The following is a 12,059-nucleotide window of genomic DNA, read 5'->3' as shown; positions in this document are numbered from 1 at the left end:
CTCGCAACTGAACGGGCTGGGAAACCTCCAACTTATAAAATTCATAACTTCTTCCTCCGTGAAGATTTTCTTGTAATTCCAAGCTCCAGTGATGAATGGTTGAGCTGGCCTTCTGTTAAAATTTGTTTCATGCCAAACTTCCTTATGGTTGTTAAGATGCACTTCTTTGAATGACCCTTGGTCGCGGGTAGCTCTATTGAGGCAGTTGTGGCAGTTGTTGCTTATCTGGCTGAGCTTCGGTTCAGGTATGGTTTCTGTGCCTGTAACAGTTTCACTGGTTCATACCTATAATTTTGCATATACGGAACTCGAATAATCAATTATGTAAGAGTGAAGCATACATAACATACTAATATCAATAATTATACTCTACGAAAACAAAATAGTCAGTTCTCAAACATCGCATTCGTCTTAAATCATTACTTAAAAACAGAGTCTAATATAACAAATTCTACAAATTCAATGCATAAACAACAAACTAGAGTTTCATGTGGAACTCATAGAGCATAACAGCGACCCTTTGCGCCTCAGAAGCTAAGATATGGGGTGCGATACAACGACATGTTTTGATTCCAGAGAGATAATGTGTTTGCATTAGCAAAACCGACGCTAACAAAGAATATGCTGATATGATGTTCCGCGGAACGGTTTTTGCTCTTTCAACAACCATTGGTATCAGTTGAGATTTTGAAATTCGCAGCCCATCTTGTTTCATTAGGTAAGGAAACATCTCTGATATTGGTTTAAGTTTAGAACTCATCAAAGCTTCACTCCCTTAGCGAGGTGTTGCAATCAAAAACTGTAATGATCCAAGAGGAAGCATCCACACACAAGCCGACCCAGTGTTTCTTATCCAGATTAAAAGGAAAGTAGAAACGATAATGATCAGGATGATGGTCCATCACCTCTCCAAACACTTCTAGCAGACCCTTTGTAAACATATATGTGTTTCCTTTTCCGGTATTTTGGAGAATTTGGAGTAATTCCTAGACACAGAGGCAACGAACTTGGTATAAAAAATACCAAGTTTTTTCCCCCGACCGAAAGAGACTGCTTAGCATATGACAAGCTAAGATGCTTCATGAGTATATCCATCACCTACAAAGAATTATATTAATAGGTGGATCAATTTTTAATGATAACAAAGAAGATTATACTACCTTTGAAGAGTATGGCATGTATTTATTATTAACCTTTCAAAGATCGAAAAAGGGGGGGATCACTTAATTTTATTTTTCTGCTTTCCCGACTGACACAATATTTTTTATCATTAGATCTATCATTAAAATTTTGTCTATACTGATAGAAGTTTTTTCTTATTTTTTTAGTATTTCATCAAACTTGAAATTAAAATAAATAAAACTACAAAAAGTAACTATTATTATACTATTAATTAATAATTATATATACGATATATATTAATATAGATATATTAAAACCTTATATATATATAGAAACAGTAATATATATGTAAACTAATAATAGGATTTTTTAACGAATGCAATTAAGAATGACAAGATCGACACAAGAAAAGGATGTCTAAAATTCCTTTTCTTGTGTCGAAGACTCGCAAGACAAGTAATACTCCCTATAGTCCCTAAAATTTGTTATTTCGCCAATTTCTAGTTTCCTTTTTTCTGCGCTTGCTCTATTCGACATTGTCAATAATGTCTTTGTTTGAAACTTGACGCCCTTCGAGATGAATTTAACACTAGTATGTATAACTATATATTAATGACACAACTAGATCTTAATATATCTGGATAGAAATAAGATAATCGAATAACTTACAAATGGGATTTCAGCTTCTGGGCAAGTTTAGTATAATTTTGTGTATATTCCCAAGAAACATTTTTGCCATACACAACCATTTGGGATTCCCTTGCTCTATTTAATATATCTGGACTACACTGGAAAACATCAACGAGGCCATGGGTAACTGTTTTTTGTCTTTTGCCTCTCTTGCATTCTTGTAAATCAAAAGGATTATCTTTTTCTACTGCGACTTGTTCAGCAGCCGACCCGTTCACCAGGTCATCATTGTTATCTTCCTGGGACAAACCAAGGGAGAACGACAGAATCTCAATAACAGGGAACAATTCCATCTCAGACATCTAAAACGATAAGTCCTAGTGTTATAATTTTAACCACCAAACTAACAAAACTAAAACTACTATGGATTTTACATTTTGTACATGCTCTGCCGAAGTAAACAGAAGCAAAGTTGAATCAAGAAAGTTTTGTAGTCGCAAACTCTTTCGACGTTGTGGGAGCTTAACCTGACTGCCTTCTTCGACCGTTTCTGGTTCTTGAGAGGATATACCGTCAGTGTGATCCTGTTGTTCTTCCTGTGCCAAACCAAGCGAGAATGATGGATTCTCAAAAAATGGGAATGGATCCCTCAGGGCCAACTAAATAATATAAGTCTTAATGCCAAGAAAAACCATTCGGTCTAGAACAGAGTGAAGTTTAACAGAAAATATACAAAAAATAATTTACCTCTAAACTTTCGGTTCGGAGACTTTGGGTAGATACCTGGAAAAATAGGCACTATGTTAATATCCAAAGCTATAATACCATAACTTAATTGTAACATTTACTATCATTAACTGGGGACGAAACTTTACCGTCTTTGACGCTGGAAGATGTTCCATTTGATTTTCCAAAGATGTGACATTGGGAGGGGGAGTTAATCCAGATATATCAGACCACAAACCTCTGGTTGGAGAATCCTATTACCCAAACATGTTGCATTAATATAGAACTTTGACAAATATTTCGAAAGTTTAATTACTCATATGAGTAAAGCTAAAACAAATTCAAAGAGTGGATAAGTAATGCAAAACGTATGCTTACATGTATATTACTCTCCGGAAAATGTGGTGGTTCATCCTGAACAAATGTTTTCTCACTTGGTTGAACCAATATTTCACACGATATTTAGCTCAATAAAAACCGAAATTAATAAAATAAGCATACAATATCCAAAATGTCAAACGTTTCTGGGATATATATTATAAACCCGGATAACTAAACTATTGTTTTGTATTACTTTCTTGACCAAATATTCGAGCGTCGAATATTAATGCGGAAAATATCACTCTAACACAATGTATGAACATTTAACATTGTGTTTGAAATTTATTTTTTAGATGGTTTTAGAGAACTTACAGTTTCGGTATCATTGGACGTCGGGTTAGAGTTGTTCAAGTCTTGCACTGATGATGGCTGTGACTTTGAATTGATAACGGGATCCTGATGTTGATTCTTAAGCATGGTTTCAATACTTTGGATGATATCTCCCTTAATCTGAAATAGTTTTTGCTCTAACATTGGAACCATGACAGACTCTATCATTGACTTGATCTTATTCTCTACAAGCGTTCAAACCCGAGACTCCATTGAGGCGAATTCCTGAGTAGCAACTTTGACTGTTTCATTTAGATTCTTTATCGTTTCATGAAATCGAGAAATTTCTGGCTTCATTTTGTCATACAGAAGCGTAGCAAACTTCGGGTCCGAGACAGTTTCAGGACCCACCGCTTTCTTACCAGCTTTTGTTTCTCTCTTCTTACCCTTTCCCTTACCACCCATATGTTCAACATCAGCCATGGTTAAACCCCTCTTGAACATCAAATTGTTGAAATTATGTTTTTCGGAGTGTAAATGCAAAACGTTTTCAACCTTTGGATCGGTTTCCACGTCGGAGTAATCCTCGTATTCACTGTCCACAGGATGGGAAGAATTGTCTTCGATGATACATTTCACAGGTACCTAAATCCATTATCAATATTACTTTGAAAAATAAACTTTAATAAAATGTTTAAACTACTATATATAAAGAATGATCCGGGTGGATTTGGTTGTACCTCACATTTCTGATCAACATCCCTAGCATGTCAAGGGCTCAATGTCAGTTGCTTATTACGCTTTTCATGAAGATCATCGTCTTCCCTATCTGAGTCTGACTCGGAAGAAGAAGAAGAAGAAGAACCAGCTTTTGCACTGTAACACCCCCGAACCGTCCTAATCATAGGTCGACCCACCGGCCAACAATCAAACAAGAACATGACCGACGGATGAACCACACCAAGGGTTGGAGATGAAAGGCCAACCGGCCAGCCAACAATCAAACAAGAACATGACTGACCGTCCAACCTAACACCATGGTCCGGAAGCGCTACGTGACGGGCTAGGGACGATCCGGTCAGAGTCACAAACTTTACTCCACGACCTAGACCAGTTCATCCCCTAACTCGTCTCGTTGCGTCAAGGCATAAGGCTTTGCAACCCGTACCTAGACTTAGCGTTTTCCGTTAGATTAAGGCCTAAGGCTTTTCAACCCGTACCTCGACCTAACGTTGTGTTTGACCGGACTAGTAAAATATCAGAGTACTCATGAAGCGCATATAAAAACAATTTCTTTATTGGTTCAAGAAATATTCATACATTGAATAATTCAAGACTGTGCACAGTCTCATGCCAAATCGAGTCAACATAACACAATTCACAATACCGTTTACAAAAGGCATGAAAATCTACACCAGCGGTCCTAACGTCCAGCACCAAGCTATCTGATCATCCTTACCTAAAGCGACCTGCAAAAGGACAACGAAGTTGGATGAGTAATCAAGTATTACTCAGTGAGCTGGCGGCCTCTACCCGCAACCTAGACTCTAACCTAGACAACCCAAAATAACAATCAATATAGCCCTAGCATGCAATATAAGCTAAGGCTAAGCAAACCGTTACTAAGTTACACTTGGCCTCCTGCCATGATCTAGCTTCAAGTAACGGGAACCTGCATTAAAACAAGTCAACAAGCAATCCCTAGTTAACCATATATACACTTAGACTATACAAGTATCATTAGCCGATCGACCAACAATCAAACATGAACATGATCGGCAAACCAATGATACCGCATAGCTTTAATATCCACCACCCTTCACAAGCAATCACTCAAACACATACAGGTCAACGTCAGGCCTACAATAACCAAATACACACCAAGCCTAATCTGGTACCTAAACCAGACTTAGGACTTAATGTCAGAACCTGCAAGCAAATCAATCAACCACAATCACAATAATAACTATGAGTATCGACGACTCTATCTAACACATAACACCGTATATCGGTGCTACACTAACTCGAGGATTCCATAACCCTCTACGACACACTGACACAACACTCTAACATGGGCCCTGGTGACTTCGTGTTCCTCCTCTCTATCGGCAATATCTTATCTCCCTACCACAAAGGCCAGAAGAAAGAACTTTCAACCGATTGCGCCCCACAATCCTTCGGGTCACTGCCACATTACACCGTCTTGTAATCACTCAGCCATAGGCCATGACCCGTCTATCTGAGTCTTCCTGATCCAGCGAATAAGAGGTTTCCTTGAACCCGCTGAATACGAGGGCGAGGAAACACTATTCAACCCCCAAACATGCCTAGCATGGGCGGGTTTCGCACTTGCTGTCGGCATAACACTAGACACACAATCTCTAGGAAAGACCTAAGGGACAAGACTCCTATCCAAAACTACACAATACTTAGGAGTCTACTAACCACTAATACTCGTAGTCCTGCCTATATGGCATATGACCCGTAGTACCAACATCACAACTTGGAGATCGGTCTATATGGCCAAAGATCCCTAAACAACAACATTATCACTAAACAACTCAACCAGTTAGTCACTCCCTTATCAAGAGATGACTAACCTCAATCAACAAGATTAATTAAACGAGCAAGCATTTAATTAAAACTACTCAATCAATCTACTCAATCAAACCGTTACCCAAATAGTTCGGCCTCCTGCTACGACACTATCTTTAAAGATAACGGGAACCTGCACTCAACCATATCAACACGCAAGAATAGAAAACATGATGCCTCCTAGTCCTAGTCAGGTTATTATCTCAGTCTTAATTACACTTCTTCTCAGCTTATCTCTTGTTAAACTGAGTCCGGTTAAATAAATAACCCTAAGGAATCTGTCATGCAACAGCGTGAGCATTCTACTCTATATGAGACTCGATCTTCTCTAAGTTCCAAGTGGAACTCACAAAACTACCCTAAATTCCAAGTGAAATTCAAACAAGCAAACTCACAAAACTACCCTAAATTCCAAGTGGAATTCAAACAAGCCAACTGATAGTGTTCTAGGCGAGAAGCAGCTGGTTGATCGGAGAGGACTTGGCCAAAACCCAAGATGAACGTCTCGACTAGACTGGACTGAACTGGTCTCAACTTGGACAGAACTTCGGCTTCATAATGTAGACATTGAAAGGTCTGGACGGACTGATCTGAACTCGAGCAGAATCTCCTTTAGCTGCTGGACAGTTCTTCGGACTTCCCGGCGGAATATCGAGCAGAACTTCGACTGATCTGAACCCGTGGACCTGATCTAACTCTGGATATCACCTCCACTTGATCATCACAGAATATGACTGTCTTGGACGGACAGCTATGGACAGAGCTTCCGCATCACAATCGTAAAAAAGCGACAATTGGACGGAACTGGCCGTCTCGGTGGAGTATCGGTCTTCATAGGAGATAGCAACCAATCAGCTTCAGGTTGGTGGCAGCCCGTGTGTCCCTTCGCATGGCTCCAGACGCATGCGCAGCGGCACCTCGTGCTCCACATGTCTGTCTGGCTGCATGTCCAGAACACATGCAGAACGCCACCACTCCTCCCAGATGTCAGGCTGTATGACTATAACTCATGCAAGGCGCCACAGCAGCACACACATGTCGATCAGCATGCTTCGGTTGCATGCGTGGAGACACCTCGTGCTTGGTCGGTCCACCTCGTGCTTCTACATGTCAGGTTGCATGTACAGCTTCCATGCACGGCGACACCTCGAGCTTCTGGAGACACTCAGCTTGTTAGATGGTTGACACCACGTTCTGAACCCATGCAATGAGCTTCTCGGTCCATTGGCCTGATTTCGGTTCTTCCGGTAAATTTCTAATCCGCGATTAACCCCAAATATTTTTATGCTCCAGTTCAGATGAGTTTAATACTTTTAATAAACTCTAATTGATCTCTGAACTTGAGAGAAAATATTTCTCGATCCTTCGGCTTCATCGAAGACTTCATAATACTGAAATTATGGTTTTCGTCTAATTTCGGTTTTTCCCGTCGTGCTTTAATCCCGTCGTGCTTGCCTCCAAAACATCAATCTAAGAAATTGTCAAACCATGGCATAATGGCATACTTGAATCATGGTTCAAACAAGAACAATTTGATCGCCTGCAACTCGACCACCACAAAGATACTCGACCATTCTTTTTTTTCTTTTTTTTATTAACGGGTTTCTACATGCACAATCTCTGTTAGAGCCGGTACCGCCTCAACCATTACTAATTGCATAGCGTGTACAAAACCTTTAAGGGCGAAGGTGTTCTGACAAAGCGCTATCTCATATCTTTCCTTGATGCTCGTCATTAGCATATCAAACGCAAGTCTTCCCCAAGGAAACGAAAAGAATTCATTCAAATCTTTAATCATCTCTACATACTCTTTTGAAATCAAACGCAAGTCTTCCCCTAGTGATCACTACTCCTAACACAGTGGGAAACTCAGAAGATATAGCACCACGAAGAACCCACCCCTCTCTAAGGATCGGGTCACGAGTTGCTTCGCCTGTCACCGGAAAGCGAAAAGCTCCGGCAAGTGCCAGTGCAGCAAAAGCAGTAGGAAAACGCAAGGTCACTAAAGCACCAACCGCAAAAAGAGTTCCACGCAGCCCTTGCCATGGAGTTAGCCTTAAAAAGGTGAATGTAGCTCGCTCCCTAATGCCATCTCGTAAGAGATTGTGTTTGGAGAAAGAGCAGGCTGGCCCTAGCAACCCTGCTGCCCACACTCGCAGTAAGAATACGGTGCCAATACCGTCGATTAGGAGAAAGGAGGGGGATTTTCGGCCTCCTCTCCCTCCGCTTCCTTAGCTTTGTGTAGTTGGAATTGTCAAGGGATGGGGAACCCCTCGACAATTCGTCGGCTGAAGGATATCAATCGAACCTTCAAACCGGATATTCTGTTCCTCATGGAGACGAAACAGCAGGACACCTTCATCAAAGACAAGCTCCAGTCGTTAAACTTTCCGAATTATTTCTCTGTTCCACCAGTCGGACTTAGTGGTGGCCTATCGTTGTTTTGGCGAGACTCTGTTAATTTGGATGTACTTAAATCCTCCCCAAACATTATTGATGTTGAAATCAAACTAAAAGGCTCCGCCTCTTTTGTCTCTTTTATCTATGGTGCTCCTGAAATGGAAAATAGAGCAGCTTTTTGGGACAGTGTTTCTCAACTTGGCAGGGGAAGTGATATACCATGGCTCTTAACGGGGGACTTTAACGATATCCTTTGCAATGAAGAAAAAGCGGGAGGGCCTGCGCGTTGGGAAGGCTCCTTCACATCTTTTCGCTCCTTTGTGTCACAAAACGGGCTTTGGGATCTCAAGCATTCCGGCAATCATCTGTCGTGGCGTGGCACTCGCTATACTCACTTCATTAGATCACGGTTGGATAGAGCAATGGCCAATTGTGGGTGGGCTGAGGCTTTCCCTATGGGTCGCAGCAAATATTTACGTTTTGAAGGAAGCGACCATAGACCTCTGCTCACCTTTTTCAATGACTCGCGCACCAGGAAGAAAGGGCTTTTCAGGTTCAACAGAACTCTAACTGAGAACCCTGAGGTGACGGACCTGGTCGAGGGGGTGTGGAATCTAGACCCTTTGAGATCGGTGGTCTCCAAACTTAATGCCTGCCGTCAAAGCATCATCCAGTGGACTAAGGAGCGCAACCGCAAGAGTAACATTCTTATCTCCGAATCACAGGCCACACTGGACGAACTTCTATCAGCGGCTTCACCAGATTTACCTCGGATTGAGGCAGTAACCAAAACCCTCAATGATGCTTATAGAGAGGAAGAGGCATTCTGGCGGCAACGGAGTAGGATCCAGTGGTTGAAAAATGGAGATAGAAACACCGGGTTTTTCCATGCTGCAACTAGGCAAAGAAGGATGCAAAACTCCTTTTCGGTCCTGGAAGATGAAAATGGCGTTGCGGTTTTCGAAGAGAAGCAGATTGCGACAGTAATAGCTGACTTCTACAAGGGCTTGTTTACCTCAAATGGCAACCAAATCTTCTCTACAGTTGAGCAAGTCATAGAGAGAAAGATAACACCTGAAATGAACAGCTTCTTAACCACCATTCCATCCCCCGCTGAGATTCGTGAGGCAGCGTTCTCCATCAATGGTGGAAAGGCACCGGGGCCAGATGGATTCTCTGCTAAGTTTTACCAAGCTTATTGGCACATCATAGGAGAAGATGTTTCCCGAGACATTCGGTTGTTCTTTGAGACTAGCACGCTGAACCCGGTACAGAACCAAACTCACATTCGGATGATCCCAAAGATCACAGGCCCTCGGAAAGTGGCGGATTACAGACCTATCGCCTTATGCAACTCCCACTACAAGATAATAGCCAAGATCCTCACGAGAAGGTTGAAACCGCTGCTCCCACACCTCATCTCGGGCACTCAGTCTGCATTTGTGCAGGGAAGAGCTATTACGGATAATGTACTCATCACCCACGAGACCTTACATTTCCTCCGGACCTCTGAGGCTAAGAAATTTTGCTCAATGGCCATTAAAACGGACATGAGTAAAGCTTACGACAGGATAGAGTGGGGCTTTTTGAGAGCTATCCTCACTAAATTTGGCTTCGACAGTACATGGATATCATGGATCATGGCGTGTGTGGAAACTGTCTCTTATTCCTTCCTTGTCAACGGCTCACCGCAAGGTAATGTCTCACCGTCGAGAGGTCTTCGCCAAGGCGACCCGCTGTCGCCCTACCTCTTTATCTTGTGTACCGAAATGCTTGCGGGTTTATGTGAGAAAGCTCAGAATCAAGGACGACTGCGAGGAATCAGAGTGGCACGCGGCTGCCCACTAATTACCCACCTATTATTTGCTGATGACACCATGTTCTTCTGCCAATCGAGCGCGTCCTCCGTTTCTACACTGAAAGAGATCATTAGCACGTACGAGGAGGTGTCGGGTCAACAGATTAATTACTCCAAGTCTTCCATCACCTTCTCGGCCAAGACCCCAGGGGAGGTTAAAAGGAGAGTGAAGACTGATTTGAATATTGAATCAGAAGGAGGAATTGGGAAATATTTAGGCCTACCCGAGCTTTTTGGGAGAAAGAAACGAGACATTTTCGCCTCTATTGTTGACAGGATACGACAGCGAATCGGTCACTGGTCGACAAGGTTCCTATCGGGTGCAGGAAAGCAGATTCTCCTCAGGGCAGTGTTGGCTGCAATGCCAAGCTATGCTATGTCGTGTTTTAAGCTCCCATCATCGCTATGCAAACAAATTCAAGCCCTGCTGACTCGTTTTTGGTGGGACGCAAACACAGAAAAAAGAAAAATGTGCTGGGTTGCGTGGTCTACTCTTACACTCCCAAAGTTTGAAGGAGGGCTCGGCTTTCGTGATCTGGAAACCTTCAATGATGCTCTCCTGGCCAAGATAGGGTGGAGGATCACACGAAACCCGACATCCCTGGTTGCGCAAGTTTTACTGGGAAAGTATTGTAAACATGAAACCTTTTGGGACTGTCTAGCGCCTTCTAACGCTTCGCATGGATGGCGGAGTATACTCGCAGGTCGGGAAATTCTTAAACAAGGAACTGGCTGGGAGGTAGGCAACGGAGAGGCAATCTATGTTTGGAGTGAACCCTGGCTGTCGCTAGCTTCTCCATTGACTCCGATTGGCCCACCAACAGAGGCTTCGGCGCTGCTTAAAGTTTCGGACCTCCTTTGTCCGCTCACAAATACTTGGCAAACAGAGGCCATTCAACTCCATATTCCTCAGTATGAGGCCCACATCCACACTCTTATGACTAGTTCAGTTTCGCACCATGACAGGCGGGTGTGGCTGTACGAGAAGTCAGGGGAGTATACTACGAAGTCAGGGTACAACCTCGCCTGTACTACAAAGTCCGAACAGAGGGAACAGCCTCTGGAATGGCAAAAGTGCATCTGGTCCCTCAAGGTCTCCCCGAAGATTAAGGACTTTCTCTGGCGAGTGGCGAAGAAAGCGATCCCGGTTAGTGCTAACTTGGAGACGCGAGGCTTACCGGCCTTTCCGTGTAAACGCTGCTGTGGGATAGAAGATGACCTCCACACCTTCCTCTTGTGCCCTCTTGCCCAGGAGGTGTGGACGCTGGCTCCCCTCACACCACAACCTCAGGTGTCAATACCTTCTTTGTTTTACCTTTTAAAAACTGGCGCCCAATATGTTACCCTTCCGCCAACCGGTCTCACCACCCCCCTGTGGCCATGGATCCTGTGGCGACTCTGGAAGGCCCGAAACCTGCTTGTGTTTGAAAATAGATCTCTCACGGGCCAGGAAGTAATTAGGTTGGCTATTCAGGACGCAAAGGAGTGGGAAGCGGCGCAGGAAGTGGTTGCTTCAGCTGCACGTAACCAACCGAGCGATCTACCGATGCCACCAAGCGTGGAGAATGAAAAGCTGGTGTGTTTCGTCGATGCAGCCTGGGATGCTACCACTCAGAATTGTGGTATTGCGGGTGTCTTCAAAGGACAAGATCATAGGAGGCACCAAGGATTCAGAGAGTCACGAAGACATGTTGGTTCTGCGCTGGTTGCTGAGGCGCTGGCGGTTCGAAGGGCGGTGCTGGAGGCCTTTACTTCTAACGCAGACTCTCTTCGAGTTTTTTCGGACTCACAGACGCTGGTTAAGATCCTCAACGCCAAGAGCTCTTTAACAGAGCTGAACAACATTCTCATTGATGTTTACTATTTTAGCAACCGATTGAAGGTGTGCTCGTTTTCTCACATTTCTCGTTTGGGTAATGTAGAGGCTGACCTAGTGGCAAAGTCAGCTCTCTTAGATGTAAACTCATCCCTCCCTAGTGGAGGGTAAACTTTCCTTTAAGCAATGCAAGTTTATTTTGATCAAAAAAAAAAAGATTTCAAATTTGTCGGCATCAAAACAGACGAAACCAGAGCAAGA

Source organism: Brassica napus, chromosome A6, assembly GCF_020379485.1.
Source record: "Brassica napus cultivar Da-Ae chromosome A6, Da-Ae, whole genome shotgun sequence".
In the NCBI taxonomy this organism is placed as follows: domain Eukaryota; kingdom Viridiplantae; phylum Streptophyta; class Magnoliopsida; order Brassicales; family Brassicaceae; genus Brassica; species Brassica napus.
The sequence above is the reverse complement of the archived record's forward strand: the minus strand, read 5'-3'. Positions refer to the sequence as shown.